The sequence below is a fragment of the Neofelis nebulosa genome, chromosome 9, assembly GCF_028018385.1.
Source record: "Neofelis nebulosa isolate mNeoNeb1 chromosome 9, mNeoNeb1.pri, whole genome shotgun sequence".
Lineage (NCBI taxonomy): Eukaryota > Metazoa > Chordata > Mammalia > Carnivora > Felidae > Neofelis > Neofelis nebulosa.
The window spans coordinates 44,392,295-44,411,151 of NC_080790.1; the positions used below are offsets into that span (position 1 = coordinate 44,392,295).

The following is an 18,857-nucleotide window of genomic DNA, read 5'->3' on the forward strand; positions in this document are numbered from 1 at the left end:
CAACAACAAACAACAAACAAACAAGGTCTACTTTGTTTAATGTTCTGAGGCTAATGTCAATGTAGCCTCCCCACCTTACCTCTCTCTCTGATCTTGAGTAGTCCTTAGTCCTCGAGAAAGGCAGAATCACAGAGTGGTTAGGATTTTATATTCTGGAGCCTAATGACCTAAGTTTGAATCCTGGTTCTGTCATTGACTAGCAGTGTGACCTGGGGCAAGTTACATTCTTTCTCTGTGCCTCAGTTTTCTATGTTGTAAAATGGTGTTTCTAATAATGTGTCTACCTTATAGAGTTATTGTGAGCATTAATGAGGTAAAATCCTTAAAATAGGTCTTGACACCTCATATGTTCCAGATGGGATGATGCTGATGATTATGACAATCACAATGATGATGGTAAAGTGAGAAATACCTTTGAGATGGTTACTTGAAAGATGTCCCATAATAAATACAAATGTAATTACACTTACTAGGCTGAGATTACTGAGACAAAATAATAGACTTAGATATTTATGGCAAGATTAAAATAAGAACCACAAAAACAAATATATCTCAGTGAGCCTTTAGTTAAAAATAAGTTACTAAAAGCTCTTCTACCTCCTCACAGCCCCAAAAAGTCAGCTAATGAAAGTATATTAGATATCTATTGCTATGTAAAAGATTAACCCAAATCTTAGCATCTTAGAGGCATCTGGGAGACTCAGTTGATTAAGCATCAGTCTCTTGATTTCCACTTGGATCATGATCTCACAGTTCCTGAGTTCAAGCCTTACATTAGGCTCTGTGCTGACAGCTCAGAGCTTGGAGCCTGCTTTGGATTCTGTGTCTCCCTCTCTCTCTGCCCCTCCCCGGCTTGTTCTCTCTCTCTCTCTCTAATAATAAATAAACATTAAAAAAGTTTAAAAGCAAAATTTAGCATCTTATAAAAATACATTTATTATTTCATAATTTCTATAGGTCAGGAATTTGGGTATGGCTTAAGTATGTCCTGCTCAGAGTGTCCCAAAACATTGCAATCACGTTGTTACCCAGGTTCACAGACATTTCAAGGTTCAATTGGCACAGGATTTGCTTCAAAGCTCACTCAGTGGTTGTTAGTAGGATTCAGTTCTCTGAAGGCTGTAGGACTGTGAGCCTTAGCTCTTCACTGGTTGTTGGCTGAAGATCACGGGCCTCTCCATTAGACCCCTCATAACATGGCAGTTGGCTTCCATCTGAGCAAACAGAGAGCAAGTGAGGATGAGCTCTAGAAGCCTGAATCTGTCATAGCCTAATCTCAGAGTTGATATCCCTTCACTGTGGTCAAATTCTATTCCTCTGAAGTAAGTCATTCAGTCTAGCCCTCCCTCAAGGTGAGGAGATTAAATCGTGTGAGAATGGTGGAGGGGGGGGGGTGTATCACTGGGGACCATATGAGAAACTGCCTAACACAACCTTATATGAAACATAATTGGCTCATAGACTGCTACCATAGGAGGTTTGATATTCTGTGTATACTTATATAACTTGACTTAGTTGGTCATGAAGTGACCAGGCAGCAATCCTTCAGTTGCTCTAGTTAGAAAGGATGGTGAATATGAAATGTCTATTGTATATTTTTGTTTTTTATATTTTGAAGAGGGTAGGGAAAAGGTGTATTTCAAGGTTGGACTAAACTTAGAAATGCTTTATTTTCCCAATCTCTAGAATCTTTGAGAAGAGGATAATATAATATTCTTCCTACTATTATATCATAGATCAAACAAGAGAGAAGGAGGGAAGGAGGGGAGGGAGGGAATCAGAACTGAGGGGGTACATAACAGAGAGCACAGCTTGGGAGACACTATTCCCACTTGGTAATTTGTAACTCCTTTTCATATTTACAACATTCCTGGGTAGGTCCTATTATTTTTCTCTTTTTGCAGATGAGGAGACTGAGGCATAAATAGATAAAACAACTTGCCTAAGGTCCTAGGCAAAGTGAGGATTGTTAATGGCAAAGCTAGTATTTGAGCAGAGACATCAGGCTCCAGATCCAGCACACCAAACCATTGGTGAAGATGCTCTACTTAAAATGTGGTTGTACCAGTGACCATTCCATCCTTTGTTCATGCAACAAGAACAGCACAGGGCAAAGGTAAAATCAATGGCCTTGAACACAAAAGAACATTAAAATAAGCCAAAGCAGAGGCATTTTCTTTAGCTGTCCTTGGTTATAGTTTCACCAATTGCCCATGAAGATGAACACTGTTCAGGTGAGTCGTTTGTTGGTGTTATGTAGTTATAACCAATTTAAATATATAGTTTATTATTCTTATTCTATGGGGTGAGTTCAGTTACTCTCAAGTAATTTTTTCATTGACAGTATAAAGCTCCTATAAATGAGACTTTATCTGGGATTGTAACAAATGAGCAGATAAATTTTGACCATAAAGTATTATATTGTTGTCTGTAGTGGGAAAAATTTATAATCTGTAATTCATACATAGTGATACCTTAAAAAAGACTTATTCTTGCCTTACTGTGTAAACATATGTCTTCTCTCTCTCTCTCTCTCTCTCTGTCTCTCTCTCTGTCTCTCTCTCTCTCTCTCTCATACACACACACACACCCACACACACACACACACACTTCTTGTTAATTGACAGGGTAGTAACAAAGGGAATAAAGAAATTTGCAAAGTCAAATTATCCCCCAAAAGTGCACTGAATTTCAGTTATGGTCTTCCAAAATTTACTGAGCATTCAGTATATTCCAAGGAGTGTTCTCTTGATACCCTAGCTCAAACACAGCCTTATTTTCACCACTCAGGGCACTATAACGCTAATGCTGTAGAAGTTAATCAGGTTTGAAAAAAGATGATGGTCACGACGTATGTGTGTGTCCATATGAGGAATAAGACACACCAGGTGATTCTGAGAAAGAAAATAATGAAGAGCAGATTGCTAAGCATATAGAAGAGGGTGAGTGCAGGGGAGAATAGAAGGACTAAGTCACCTCACCCTGCTGCTTCTCTTCCTGCTTCCTCTGTTTCCCTCCCTTTTTCCTACAAAAGATTACGTGTTCCTTGGGGATTTTCAATTAAACAGGAACATGAATACATTAACCTTTCTTGTTTACAATACATCCATCAGAACAGCCTTGGCATGCCTTTGAATTCCAAAGCTAGGCTCTAAAGGAAGCTACTATGATATCCAGCAAATGCAAAAATTTGTCCAGATAAGGCTGGAAGAACCTACAGTATGGTGCATAAATGAAAAGACTTATTTTAAAAAAAGTATTTTAAAAGTTAAGTTTCTAGTTGGAAGAAAAGTGCCAGAACTCTGTGCTTATCTGAAGAAATTTTCACTAAAATAAGATTATACTAAATAGCCTCTATCCATATTTTAACTATGATACACATGGGTGAAACTCTTCTTATTTACCCAGTGGTTTCACAGGTACTCCTCACAACAACCTAGGAAATAGGAGAAATGAAGGGAAAAGAAAGGAAGTAGTGTTAATCGAGATATGTATCAGGCTCTGTGTTAGGGGCAAGTATTTTTATATTCCCATTTTTATAGATGAGAAAGTCAAGATCTAGTAAAGCTAAATGGCCAGCTACAGGAGCTCTTAAGGTGGACATTTTTGGGTTTTGTGGACAGGATAGGTCTTTGATGTATGGGACTGCCCTGAACATTGCTGTACATGTTGGGTGTCTGACGGCCCTGCATGCAAAGCAGCATTGTATTCCCCAATCAACCTGACAACTAGAAGTCTCCACATGTTTTCACATGCCATCCATTAGCGTAGGTATGGAAAGAGGGGCATACACACCACCTCTGTCTGAGGATTGGGACTGCAGACTGCATTTGCTGACACAGAGCTCTCTTTGCCCATATCTGCTGAGAAGTTTTCTTGACTTTCTTGCATTGGCATAGACAGGATTGCTGGCTTTGTCACGCTGAAAGAGTTGGGGCCTAATCTAGAGTCAGAACTTGCATTGTGTGGGTATGAATGAGCAACACCATTTAGGGGTTGGCCGTTGTAGGAAATGAGTGGCGTAGGAAGAGAAAGAAAGTTCTGCACAGGGTCGTTGTCCTGGGTAAGGAGTTCGAGTGTGGTTCTGGGCAGCAAGGCAGGGTTCATTTATGGTGTCAGTTTGGGTCCATGATACCAAGACAGAAATAGAATGCAAGGGATTTGTTAGGGAAATGCCTATGAAGGTAGAGCAGAAAGGGCAGGCAGGGAAAGTCTTCAGATGTGGTTGCAGATCTCAACTCATGTGAAAGGAGAGATGGAATCAAGAGGATTGAATAAGAAGAGGCTTGACTACAGAGCAGTTTTGAGAAAGTCTCAGGCAAGAGATGGGCCTAGACAGTTGCCTGTCAGAGTTTCCTGTGAGGCAGAAATAACTTTACTCAGACATTGCTGGAGGCAGCCTAGGCATGAATGCTGAAGCAAATCTAGAGGTTGAACCCCAGGGGCTCTCAGCAAACCATACTGCTCACAGCAGATTCTCTCTGGAAGGGGATCAGAGCAGGCACTTCATGGCTGCCTCCATCATGCTTCAGAGGGAGGGTCCTCAGAGGAAGGAATAAGGTAGAAAGGAAATGGGTGGGCATTACTGTGGAGACATAAAGTGTGTTCTCTTTGTATAAATAAATAGAAAATGACCATAAGGGAAGCTCTTAATGGCCACCCTTGTGCAAACAGAACTAAATGCCAAAACAGCCCTCTCTGTCAATCTATGCAAGCAAGACCAACATTACTTGAAGGTGGAAGATGAAGCCAGATACCAGCGAGGATGGGGAAAGACCAAGAAGGTGGCGGGGGTGGGGGCGGGGGGCGCTGTCCCAAACTAACTCCTCAACGTATATCTTCACTTCTACCTTATAGCATTCTACCTTTTATTTACTGGGTTATGTGAGGCCAGCAGCCCAATTCCATTCAAGAACATCTTTCATTTTGAATATATCTATTGATGTGCTTATAATCAGAAGTATTCTCCCAAAGTATTTGAGAAAATGTATGACTGGAAGCAGTATACCACACATACTAAGAACCCAGAGCACTCTAGTGAAACTGTCTGTAAACAGCAAATTACTATTCTCTAAGCCATAAGGAGGATCATGGATAATAACAAAACCTGCAGCTGAAAAAGTAGGTTCCTGTTAGTGGAGAGATCTAGGTGGAAGAATAAGATATGGCAGCTGGAAGAAATGGACACAAATACAGTTCATCACATTTTTGCTGAGAGCCACTACTACATACAGAGTATATATAGAAGTGTGGCTTAAACTAGTGGTTCTTGAAGCATGGTACTCTGACCAGCAGCAACAGCATTATCTTGTTAGATGTGCAAAGTCTTGGGCCCTACTCCAGAAATCCTGAATCAGAGATTCTGAGATGGGGGGCAACAACCTGTGTTTGAACAAGCCTTCCAGAGAATTCTGATACAACTCTGTCCCCAAGCTTGGGAACAACTGGCCTAAATCATATTTTCACAGTAACCTTCATAATCTGACCTCTCTGCCTGTGTTAGTGTTACTTGGACCTTGGCTTATCTTTTCCCTTTTCCCTTCAAGTTAGACATAACCTACACTCCCATTTACCTCATTCCACCACACTCTCATCAACATTAACTACACACACACATTCACTCAGGGACCACACAATTGATTTTTAATTTTCCATATATATAATCCATCTATCTTCATAAAAAGTTTACAGGCTCGCATCAATTATCCCCACAGTCTGGACCTCAACCTCATCCAACAGTCTTCCAAGAAAAGCCCATTTCCCCAAATGTAAGAAGATAATATCTTACCTTTCCTCTGTAAGTAGACATAGGTCACACCTATGGTTAGAAAGTATCCTCCTATTTTGATGAGTACTAGAATAAGGATTGTTTTGGGTTGGAGACAGTGTGGGTAGTAGAAAGTGGTAAATCCATTCTGACACCTGCATTTTCCTAAGAAGTGTGAAAAAAAAAAAGTGAGCGTGTGTGTAAAATGATCCTCAAAGGGGTGTGGTTGAAAGAAAGGGATTGAAAGACTAGAGCTGTCATTTGAGGATACTTTTACTGCAAACAGCAGGTAAAGTGGGGTCCTAACAATTCCAGGTAAATTCAGAGTTCTTTATGTGGTGAGCTGGATAGCATTATGCTTCATGCATTTTCCTTTTTATTCCTTTTGTTCCTTGTTGGTGATCTCCCACAGCCTTTAGTGAAATCTTAGCCTCCTCTAGTTGTTAAGAGAAAACAAGAAATGGACTTGGTATAAATATTTGCATAGTTTTCAGGAAAAAGAAGAACACATCTTGGGGGCCAGTGTGGTTGTAGCAATAATAAACATTGTAAGAGACCCCAAGTATATGGTAAACTTTGTGGGGAACTGTAAATCCACAGTTCACTTGCCTATGGATTCTCCTTCATGCTTCCTGACTTTAGCAGATTCTAAAAGCAATGGAAATTAGAGTCCAAAATATAATTTTAAGTCATTTACGTGGTTTGCATGACGCCCATAGCATGTGTTTCAAATTGCTTCCTAAAAGCAACTTTCAGTACTGCAAAAATACAGTCATGAATTGTTGGCTGAAATTAGCTCCCTAACTTAGCTACAGGAGCATAATTACTCACATCAAGGAAAAGCAGACCAGACACACAAAGAACTTGTTGAGGGGGAAAAATGCACCACTGAGCCCTGGTAGACTGAACACTGCTAAATGGTTTTGTCGGATCCAATTTTGATGATTATTTAGCAATCTCCTACCCGCAGCATCAAAGTTCCCAGGGCATATCCTAAATTGAAGGATATTTGTAATAAAAAGATATAAGCCTCCAACTCTCATTTTTACCAAACATTAATAAAAATCGAATTAGAAGCAAGTGCCTTGAAAGGCTACTGGCAAAAGGTTTGAGGATTGTAACAATGTGAATCTGATAAGAAAAGGAAATGCTCTTCTTTTTTTCTTCCTTTTTTATTATAGTAATAATATAAAAAAAACTTCTTTTTTTAAAAAAAAGTTGTGAAAAGGGCAAAAAAAATCTCACATTCTAATATACCTAGAAAGAATGGATTCTTTTTTTTTTTCACTTTGCAGAGAATACACAGATCTGAAAGGCAGCTACCATGATTAAAAGCTGCACAACTACCTCAAACCACAATAGAGATTCTGACTCCAAATGCCCTTTTCATTATTCTTAATGAAATGCAACTTCATTTTCCCACACTCTTGAAATTGTGTTAGCTGAGAGTTCAAACATGCAAATGAAGCCAAACACTCAAAAGAATACCTCCATTCTCTGTTTCCAAAGGCCATGTGAGGACACCAGCTTGTGCCAAGTGAACACATGAGAGGCAGAAAAGGAGGATGATGGATTATTAACTTTTTACTTAATCTCTTTTGGACTTAGACTGGTTCTCTGGCTGATTTTGTCTTCATACACTCTCATGAATATAGTTAAACTGGTTTTAGATCCTATCAAGCCAAATTTTTCAGAAAGACTACCATTTCAGATTGATATCCTTCTAGGACCAATGCCAAGGTCCTTAGAGGTCCCTTTGTGCTCTCCTATTTTATCTAAATACACATACCATGTTGTTCCCAGAGGTGCAGCAGAAAGATCATTGGATTCGGCATTGGAAGACCTGAGTCACAAGTCCAGTCCAAAGGATTCCTTAACCTATGTATGCTCTTAACTGGAAGGACATAATACAAACAGGAGAATGCTCCTATTGCCCTTATATGGGTTAGCAACACCAAACAACTTGATCATCCCGTTTATTGTATCCCTCCTTGTTTCCTTGCCTTATTTCTCAATATGAAAGGAGTTTGAGATGATAGACAGGTAGAGTTAAGGATGCAGGGTAGAGGGTTTAGAAGAAAGTCTGGCATCAGACCTAAGCGGTGACTTATACCTCTTACAAGCCCAGAAGACTACACATACATGACTTCTTCTATCATCTTACTCCTTCTCCACCAACCCCCAACAGGCTTACCATTGATAGAGCAGTCTTGTTTCTGTTCCTTGATATCGTCAAGATCCTTCCAAACACAGTATTTTTGTTCTTGCCAGAACACTTAGCCTGGAATGTTCTGTTTCCAAATTTTCATGTAACTAGCTTGTCCCCATTGTTCAAGTCTACACTTTGATCTCCCCTTTTAAGAGGATCCTATCTGATCCACTCTTCTAAAATAACACCTACACACACATGCACTCTCTCTAGACTATTATCCTCTCTTACCTTCCCCATAGTACTTATCATTCTCTAGTTTTATTCTGAGTATTTCTTTGTCCATTGCCTGTCTCTCTCTGATCACACTAGAAGGGAAACATCATTTGAACAGAGATATTATCCAATTTGTTTACTGCCTTATCTTTAGGGTCTAGAATATTGTAAAATCTGTCTCACCATTGAGTTCTCATATTGCCTTGTATTCAGTTGCTCAAAATACCTAGATCAAAAAATGAATTATTAGAAGCATTAGAAATGATCCATACCCCTGGTTTGCTTATAGTTAAGTTGTGGAGACTTGCATTAACTATACAGAAAACTTGATAGCAAAAGTTTTAATACGATTTCAAGAAAAACAAAAACAGAGACCCATCACAATGCCTAATGAGGGAGCAGAGTAACAAATAGGTCTTTTTTTTATGCCCCCTAGGACAAAAGACCACTAGAGAATTTTGTTCCTTTGATCTATTTTTATAGACAAATGGGAAATATATTCTTAAAGGTATTTTTCTGAGAATGGATTTCTTCACATGTTTTAAAACTTTTCCTTCTGCTCCTGTGATGGCCCTTAGCTTATTATTTCCATTAAAGTGGAAGCACTAATGGTTGACATTCTCAATGCCGTTTTAAAGATACTTGGAATTACAGGATTCAGATTTGTCTGCTTCCTTCCCCTTGCCACATGAAGCATTTATTTAGTTGAGCCTATTCTTCACTGGCCTGAGAAATCAACATTTGGCACCTTACATGAAGTAGCCCAGGGCTCATTCAGAAAATTGCCTTTTGTTTTCTTAAGAAACTGGAAATAATCTTGGGGTAATATCATTTTCTCTGATATGGTTTCCAACCATACATTGGACATATTATGGATATATTGCACATATATACCCCCAGTTTCCATCTGAGAGAAACACTCAGCATGTCCACCACTGCAGAAGTGCTAGATTTCTTATTCATATTCTGTCACACAAGATAGTGCTCCCTTTCCCACAGCTGATTAGATGGTACCAGTGGCCCTAGGGTTCGTAAAGTGGCTGACCTCATCTAAACTTTCTGATCCCCATAGTTGTATTCTCTGATGTAAAATGATGATCCTTGCCTTTTTTTCACCAGGCTGCCATGTCTCTGTGTCACATTCACATGTGAGTCTGAGAGATCAGAAGAGTTCTACTCCAAGATTTCAAAACTTTTGGTGGATCCAAAACAAGAAAAATGACTATTTTAAAATATACCAATTTTGTCTAGTTCTGCTAACAAGAGAAACAATTCACTTGTGGGGAGGTGTAATTCTTCTCTTACTTGAGGATCCAGGTTATGTGGTTACCCAGAGGTAAGGTCTAGAGCCTGGACTAGAAGAGAGAGGCCTGATTAATGCTGCATAAAACATAACATGTTGCCTTTACTTGGGAGAGGGTAAGCCATTAATTACCTTTCTTCAGTGGGACCTAGAGAAAGGAGATTTTGTTTTTCTACTTTCTTTTTCCTTTTTTTTAAAATTTATTTTTTTATCATTTTTTTCTTTTTTCTCACTTTATATCCAAAGGTGAAAGAAGATATAAAAGCAGAGACTAAAGAGAATTAGATGGATAATATGCTACAAGGGCCTTAGCAGAAAAACAAGTCCTTAGGAAGTCCCTGTGAGGATAGATTTTTTTGTCTAATGAACTCTAGTAGCAATTCAGCCCAGTACTGTGGCTTGAGTTAATTTTTTTTTTTCATTCTTTCTCCATTAGTAAATGCATCTGTTGCTGCCAAGACTTCAGTAAAATTTATAAGACACTAGAAGTTTGTATCAGTAGTGCTACCTTAGTGGCAAATATTTATGGAGAGACTTCAGCAGCATGGAGAGGACTTGAGTCAGTAGGAGACCTAGAACCTTGTAGGGTTTCCACCAGCATAGACGCGTGCACATTCGTTGAGTCTGGGAGGCTTATACCCAGAGAGGAAACTGAACATCCTGAATTCACAGCATGGAGTTAAGGCAAAGGGTATTCTCAGCAGGTGGGGCAATTTAGAGAAACTCAGTTTACATATGTAAAAGTGCTTCAAAGTCTTCATTACAGGAGTGTTTTAAAGATTGTCAGTCCTTTAAGAGTAGATTTAAGGGCTCCAAGCAATGTATCCACATGGTCATACACTTGGGTAAAACTTGTATGAGATTTTAACTAGGTTTGGCTAAGGCCCCTGTCCTCCCACTTTGATTTCACACCCCCATTCTACTCACTGTCTTGTACAGTAAAATGGGAGCAGGATGGAATCTTTAGGATATTGTTAAGAGAAACTTCGGAATATTACTGCATCATGAAAATGCATTATGAAAAACATTATGAAATGTTTTAACAAAACAATAAATTAGAAACATTTTAAAGATATTGTAGCAGATGCTGTGGGACCCCATCCATGTATGCCCGGGTCTTCATATTGTAGTGCCTAAAGCTGATGTCCAACTGCCATTATTTGCTTTTTTTCCCCTGGGATCTTTTATTGGTAGCCAAAGAATATCAATATTAGTCTGGGGTAACTAATCTCAAAATGACTGAGGATGCTGACATATCAGTCCTTCAGCTCCCACACCTTAATCACTCAGATTGGATACATCTGAAGCACCTACTTATACTGGGTCCCCAGGTTTCCAAACTGGTTTAAGCTCAGTAACCCACAATGGTTACTTGCTTGATAGCATTGCCTTTCATTCTCTTTCTTTTCTTCCCTATGGCTTTTCTCCACTTCTTACTGATACTTCCAGGAATCAGTGCCCAAATTAAACTACTTACACTGAAATCCTTATTTCAGATCTGCTTCTAGGACACACCAAACTAAGATGAGTACTCTCTTTTGTCATGTTTCCATCAATTTTTTTAACTGAGAAAAAAATCAGGTAAAAATAATGGAATATGTATGAAACAGAAGTTGTAAATAAGATTGATAAAGTCAATATAAATCATTCTGACAAAAAATGAATTGTAACAAACATATTCTTCAGAGCATACTGGAGCAGTATTTCTTTAAGAGGTATTCTATTTTGAATAGAAATAATAATACGCTGTTGGATTTTTGTTTTCTAATTGATGAAGGAATTTTAATCATAGGAACACATTAGAAAAATATGAATTGTCTGCTGATTTGACACACTCACAGAACATGAGACTAAGAATAAACCACCATAATGAGGAGGACATGGGTGACACATGGGTTAATGAGAATTATCAATTAAAAGAGTGTTTAAGATGAGCCATTGCACATGAAAATCTGAAATGCCCAGAAATGGTGCAGTCTCTTGTGGGGAGAAGCAATCTTCCAGGAGCCCTGATCATCTTTGCATGTTCACACTGGGTACAGTAAGAATGCAAACCTTGGCAACTCTTTATCTGGGCCATTTCTCAGGGTTGTGTTTAGAGTGAGGAAACTTGAAGGATGAGGTAATGTCTCCCCTTGGACAAATAGCGGGCTTACTTTCATGTACTATAAACGTGGTGAATCCCTCAAGCTTTCCTGCAACACAGCTCACGGCAGGTGCATGGATGCTTAAGATCTTTGTGTGACCCCCATAGAAGGTGTAGTGAAGCTGCCCAAACCTGTACAAACCTACATTAATCTCTAGCTACTGCTTTTGCTGTGACTAATAAAATCCTTTGTCCTTTGCCTCTGACCCACCATAAGGTCTCTGTTGCAACTCCTAATCTCTGCCACTGAAGCACAGAGACAGCTACATGCAATACACAAATGAATGGGCATGGCTGTGTTCCTATAAAACTAATCATGGACACTGAAATTTTAATTTCATGTAATTTGGTTGTGCCATAAAATATTTTTCTTTAGATTTTTTCCCCAACCATTTAAAAGGCAAAAAATCATTCTAAGCTTGCAGGCTATTATTAGTAGGTTCCTGATTTAGACCTAAAAAAGAAGTAGATAAACTAGATTAAATATAGCCATTGAGTAGGCCAATCTGAAAAATTAAAATGATGCCAGGCATGAATGTGAATGCTATAAAGAAAGAGAACAAAAGGAAGGTGTTTTATTCTATAAATGCATATTTTCAAGACTGCATGCTTGAGTATGTCTATGTTCTGAGCATATCTATCATTTCTCCTATTCTCGGGGATACTGCAATGAAAATAAGTCAGATTCACATTGCCTCATCTTCTCCATCTTTGGGATTCACTACTGGACTGAGAGGCAGGGAGATGCACCCTTTCATAGTATTGTGCTCAATAGATGAGTATTGTAGTTGCTGGGGTGACATGTTGTCTCAACTGTTCCTAATTATTGCCAAAGTGATTTAGGTTGTCTTGAGTAAGGAGCCAAAAGAGGCTTCTCTACATTCTATCAAAGGTTCTCATGATACACTAAGAAATAATGTAATATAGAGGAAAACATGATGCTGGATCTGGGTGAACATTCCAGTTCTACAAATTATTGTATGATTGTGTACAAGGTAATTACCCTTTCTGACCTCCATTATCCAATCTGAAAGATGGAAATAGTAGTACTATCTACTTCAATAGACTTGTGGGGAGATTAATGATATGACCTATATAAACTACCTAGCTAACTTCTATCCCCTAAACAAGTAGCTAATGTGTTAAAATTATCTATCACTCCTTCCCCCCTCCCCCCCAACCCACATCAAGTCCTTGCCCCTAATGAAGAACTTTCACAGTTTGCTTCAGGTCTGGTCCTCATTCATGTTTTCATTTTTCTATTCGGGCAAGTGTAAATCATGCACTATGCCAGGTGCTGGAATTACACAGATGGAAAGCACCATCCCTACTCTCAAAATTCACTGTTTGCCAGATGTCTGGGTGGCTCAGTGGGTTAAGCATCTGATTCTTGATTCGGCTCAGGTCATTCTCCAGACTTAGGAGATTGAGTCCCATGTCGGGCTCTGTGCTGAGCATGGAGCCTGCTTGGGATTCTCTCTCTCCCTCTCTCTCTCTGCTCTTCCCCTACTCACATTCTCTCTCTCTCTCTCTCTCTCTCTCTCTCTCATTCTCTCAAAAATAAATAAACATTAAAAAAAGTTCATTATTTGCAGTTGGGGGTAGGAGAGGATGGGGGAAGAAAGGCAAACAGACGCATCCACCATAACCTACTGTCAATGAAGCAATGATACGGTAAATATATCTGGGAACAAAGAGTATTGGGGGGGGGGAGTGGGGCATGAAAAGGGAAAGGAGGAAATAAAGAAACCAACATGTCCTAATGTCCTACTATGTGCCAAGTGCTCTATCAAGAGCTTTGTATCTGTTAGCTCACCTAAGTAGATTAGGCTCTGAAAGACCTTGTTTTTTTGTTGAAGAATATTGAATTGAACTTTGAAGAGTGCTGGAAATATGCCTCATGGAGAACAGGAGTGGTCAGACTTTAGGAAAACTCCAGAACATCACAGGGAGCCAGAATCATCATTGGGGGAAAGGGGAGAAGGCTTTATAAAATTTTCAATATTTAAAACATGCAAAAATTCTTTAGGAATAATACAAGGAATATCTGTATCCACCATCCAATTTAAGAAATGAAAATTTGTCAGCAAAGTTAAATCCCTGTCAGTTGCATAGCAGTTCTGAAGCTATCTCTGAACCCCTTATAGGCAAGCTATCAGCAAGTGATGGCTTCAGTGGTAGGAGGGGGTTCTACACAATAGGGCTCAAGATGCCTCACCTTAATTTCAGCTCTGGCTTTACAGACATGTTTTCAAATTCTGCAGCATTAAAACTTGGGGCTTTTAATGTATCATTTTAGCCAAATGCTGTGCAAAACTATTTTAAAAAGGTGACAAAGTCTCCTTCTCTAGAGGTTATTAAAGATAATACAGAAATACTCATTTCCTGGGATGGTTTATATGTGGAGCTGCCTGCAGACAGGGCTTTGGTCTGAATGATCTTTGTATTCATTTCTCCTTATTTTAATCTTATTACTAAATCCCTAGGAGTTAATGCTCTTCTGCTTGCTATAAAAGCAGGCAAACTAAAGTGGCAGATAAAAATTGAAATTCCTAGTCTGATGCTTTTTATTAAAAGAGAAAAAAGTTAAATAGGATTCCATTTATTATGGTCAGTAAACTTATATAGTGGAATCATGTCTACATGAGAAAAGAGAAATGGAAAATTGAAGTTGTTAACTAGATCATTCAAGTACCTTTCAAATACTTTTTTGGCTCTCAATTATCTAGTTATTTTAAGTCAACATAATATTTGGTCATATTTAGCTGACTTAAGCCTTTGTTTTGATGAGAATAGACATATTTTATTTATTTTTTTAATTTAGCTGCAAGACAAATGTACCTAACTTTTGTATTAAACCAGAGGGCATAGACATAATCATTGTAGAAATTATGTATCTTTACTATTTGCAATCAGCATTTTTGCTGTGTTATAAGTGATGGAATGCTTACTTGCAACAAGGTTCACCTGTTAGAAACTCACACTCATCATGAGTCTCTTTTCTCCCAGGCCAGGAGTGTAGGAGTTCACAAGGGAGGAACTGTCTGTCGGCAGGAAATAGCTGTGAAATCTATTTTAAGTTATTAATTAGAAGTGACATTTGGCCTTCTAGCGAACTCTGCACCCCATTTCTACAAAACCAGCCCAGTGAAGAAATGCTTAGCAAACATGACCAAAATAGGTCCTGACTGAATATGCCAACAGGATCCTCAGTTTTTCACAGGTTTATGTGAATTATTTCAGGTCATTTGTCCTGATTTTTATTCCGGAATATACGTTATCCGAGTACCTTTGTCCACAATAAGTCAACATTAAGGATGGCTGGTGCATTTCCCAGCAGCTTTTTTGGGTCTGTTGAGATGTGGTTAAGTACACTGGTTTTAGAGTCAGAACAAACAAGTCCTGACCTCATGCTAATTGGTGACATTAAGTGATTTACTTAATTGCACTCATCCATGGTTCCTCATTTACAAAAGGGAGTTTAACATCCTTTTCTTAAGCCTGTTGTGATAATCAAAAGAGATAAGATATGAACTAAGCCCAGCTCTGATTAAAACCTTGAGCAAGTTAGTTCTCTGTGACCAGTTTCTGCACTTATAAAATGAGGATAATATTAATGTCAAGCTGACAAAGTTATTGTAAAAACTAAATTAGTATACACTTACACATATATTTACATAAATTTTACTTCTATATTTATATATGTGCATATACTAATTTGATATATATATTCCCCATATATGTATAAAATATATGTATCATATACAGAAATAACTCAAATGAATTGATCATACTGTAGAGGCTCAATACAAGTAGCTATTGTTTGGTGGTAATAATGTTGACATTCCCAAAAAAAGTAATTATTTTATTATTATTAATAGCCTCGGTCTAAGAAAAAGAAGACTACTTCTAGGTCAGCCACCAATTAGTTTTTTGATCTGCGACAATTCACTCCTTAGTAAATATTGCTTTGTACATAGGTAGGTGATAGTAAGCCCTGAGTTCCCTATTGCCATTGATTTAGCATACAATATGGTTTTAACTGTGGTAGATACCAACAGTGTGAAGAAAAATACCCCCTTCTCTAGTGGAGAATATAATCTAACAAACACCCAGACATGCCTATTTCACAAGCTGACATGGGCAGCCGTGTGTGCTTGTGTCCGTGTGTGTGTGTGTATGTGTGTGAAGTGCTCCTGAAGGACATCTGCAGAAGCAATTCATTCTGTCAGCAGCAAGATACAGTTGTGACTATGTCAAAAGAACATTTAAAAAAATGTAAAAACTATATGCAAGGAGATAAACTCCCATAAAAATTTAATGCAGAAATGGATCAGTTCCTTTTCCAATGGAACATCCACTGTCAAAGATAAGGAAGTACTGTTACCGCAGTTTTACCACCACAGGCTCCAGTGAACCTCTTTAAAACTGGAAGTAATGAACAATTCAGAGGATTTAAATACTAATCTCCTAAAGAGAAATTGACCCTCTAAGTGTTTTGATGGTCATAAAATGTTAATCAAATTTAGTCTCTTTAGATCCACCATGTTTGACAGGAAAAATAAATGTATTCAAAGGCAAACAATGGTTTCCCTCAGTGAACCCTCAAGAAGTTCATAAATAAGTTCTTACGTAAATTTTGAAGCAGGTAAAAGCCTGCCAGCCTGCCATCTCTGCCTTCCAAATATTTTGCATCTCAGACCTTACTTCTGCTTTTCTATCTACTATGGTCAACTCTAGGGCCTTCTGATTACCTGGGAACCAGTCTCTACACATCACTTCCAATTACACCTGCCTTCCCCAACCTCTGGCCCTGCCTGGGTCCTTTCAGACTTAAATTCAGAACATTTTTCCAGTCTGCTTTACTTGAATGCAATTTCTCCTTGTCTTTATGATCTACTAATTAACCTGAACAGCTCTCCCACCTAGATGTCAAAGATAGATTTGATTTTCACACTACTTACACAGTGTCTACTGTCCATAAAGATCTGCTCGAAGCACTAGCAGGATGGACTGATACTGAGATTATGATAGGAAAAGATAGGATAAAATAGGAAGAGAGGGAAAGGTTAGGACCTGACTTACCTAGGTGGGGAAAAACAAGTATTTTGTTTTTGTTTTTGTTTTTGTTTTTTCCATTTCTGGGAATTTGTCCTTTAATTCTTTCAACCGATTATATATACAAACAATGTATACAAGGATATACATCAAACTTAACAACAAATCCCTCTGAGTAAAGGGTTGAGAGATGGGGTAGGAGGAGGAGCCTTTGACTTTTTACTTCAAAAATAAGTGTTTTGGAACAATGCTGGCAGTGTCTGACTGCAGCAAACACCCTCAGGCTTAGGGTTCCTCTTAGGAATGTAACAGATCCCACTTACTCCCCCTCAGGCTTCCCTCAGGAATTTGTCAAGAGACCTGACTAAAAATAAGTAGCCAGTAAAATGTATGACCCACAAGGAATGATATGGCCGTAGACCACCCTTCATACAATGAAAATGAGCCAACCAGGAATGGACAACCCAGCACCTAGTTATCCATCCAATAAGGGTAGAACCTGAAAAGGAGCAAGGGGGAACGTAAGGGGAGGTGGCCAGAACCGTATAAAAACAAGGACCCTTGCCAATAATCAGGGGAATTCACTTCCAAATGCCCCCTCTCTATAAAGAGAGCTCTCATACTATTCTTCCTTTCTGATCTTATCCTCTAATAAACTTTTGCCTGCTGCTCATTTTGTGCCCACCTCTTCGTTCTTCAAAGCAGTGAGATGAGACAAGGAATCACGGGTATTGTGGTAAAAAATCCTACAACAGGATGACTTTCCAACCCTGTGTTTGAGGAGCTTAAAATTTAGCTGAGGAAGTAAGACACAAGTTAAACAATTTAGAGAATTAAATAGAACAGAATTGAAAAAGAGGGAATTTTTTAAAAGAACAGAAACATGTTAAACCGTTGGGTCTCCAACATTCTTATGAGACATTTATTTGATGTCCAGGAGGCTTCTCCCAATAAAAACCAAAAAATTTATGTTATTAATGACAATTATCAATTCAGTCCAAAAAACTATTCAAATATGAAATGTTTATAATATAACACCTCTGTATTATTTTAACCACACCTAATTGTCATAAAGAAATTGTTGCTAAGGAAAATATATTAGGAATGTTAAATTGAAATTTCTCACAACTATAAGCTTTATTAAAGGTTTATAGTGTGTTAGCACTTCCCTGGAAAATAGGAGGAAAGAGGGCTTCTCCTCAGAGTAGGGAGAGTGTGTTATAAACTGCTGGAATCCAGGGACATATTCACTTCCTATCTGCATAAGAATAAGAGGAAGCTTTTTTCCATTTGCATAAAGAATGACACCTCTAAGGTCAATCACTCCCCTGGTGCTCAGAACTAGAGAAAAAAGAAAAAAAGGATTGTCCCTTTGAGGGAGCAGGGATTCAGTTCCTAAGAACAAGTCATTCATAAGTCAAGTTCTCCCCAAATATGGAACTGCAGGTGAAAGTAATAAATAGCAGTGTCCTCCACTGTACAATGAGGGGTTTGAACTAGAACATTTCTAATTTTCCATTTAGCTCTACTACACTAGGCCTCCTTGCAAGGCATTATGAGCCTGAAATGGTTGATATGGATCCTCCATGCTGTATGAGTGGGGGAAAGGGAGCCATCCTATTTAAGTACAAGTATCCCTGGCTTTTAAAAAGTTCACATGATGCCACTTCATTTTTACAGAAGACTTGAGTTATTACCTGTTTTCTGTATAGAGGTAATGCACACCCTGAGCAGCAAGACTCGTACCACCAAGTCCCTTGGGCTGGTTCTATACTCAGCATCTTAGCATCAAACTGCCATAGCTTTGAACTGAGTCTGTGAGCATCTGTGCTTTATTTCAATTTATTTTGTGCATATGTTAGCAAGATGTGTCCTGGGGCATCTGGGTGGCTTAGTCAGTTGAGCGTCGACTCACTTTTGGGTCAAATCATGATCTCATGGTTCCTGAGTTTGAACCCCATGTGGGGCTCTGCGCTGACAGTGCAGAACCTGCTTGAGATTCTTCTCTCACTCTCTCTCTCTGCCCCTCCCCAGCTCACACTCTCCGTGTCTCAAAATAAATGAACAAACTTAAACAAGAAAAGAGTGTAAATTTTTCAAAAAAAAAAAAAAAAAGATGTGTCCTAAGTTACTATCAGAAAAGCTTAAGAGAGGTTAT

The 18,857-nt window shown here is 38.6% G+C and overlaps 1 long non-coding RNA gene across 1 annotated transcript in view; it reads left to right on the forward strand.

Moving 5' to 3' along the window:
• The window catches only part of LOC131484836 (uncharacterized), a 117,938-nt gene extending 107,131 nt beyond the window's left edge, over window positions 1–10,807 (forward strand). Inside the window, exons 2-3 of the long non-coding RNA XR_009248465.1 lie at window positions 1,905–2,234; window positions 9,312–10,807. This is a non-coding gene — a long non-coding RNA (uncharacterized LOC131484836). The remainder of the gene's footprint in view (window positions 1–1,904; window positions 2,235–9,311) is intronic.
• Window positions 10,808–18,857: the final 8,050 nt, after the last annotated feature.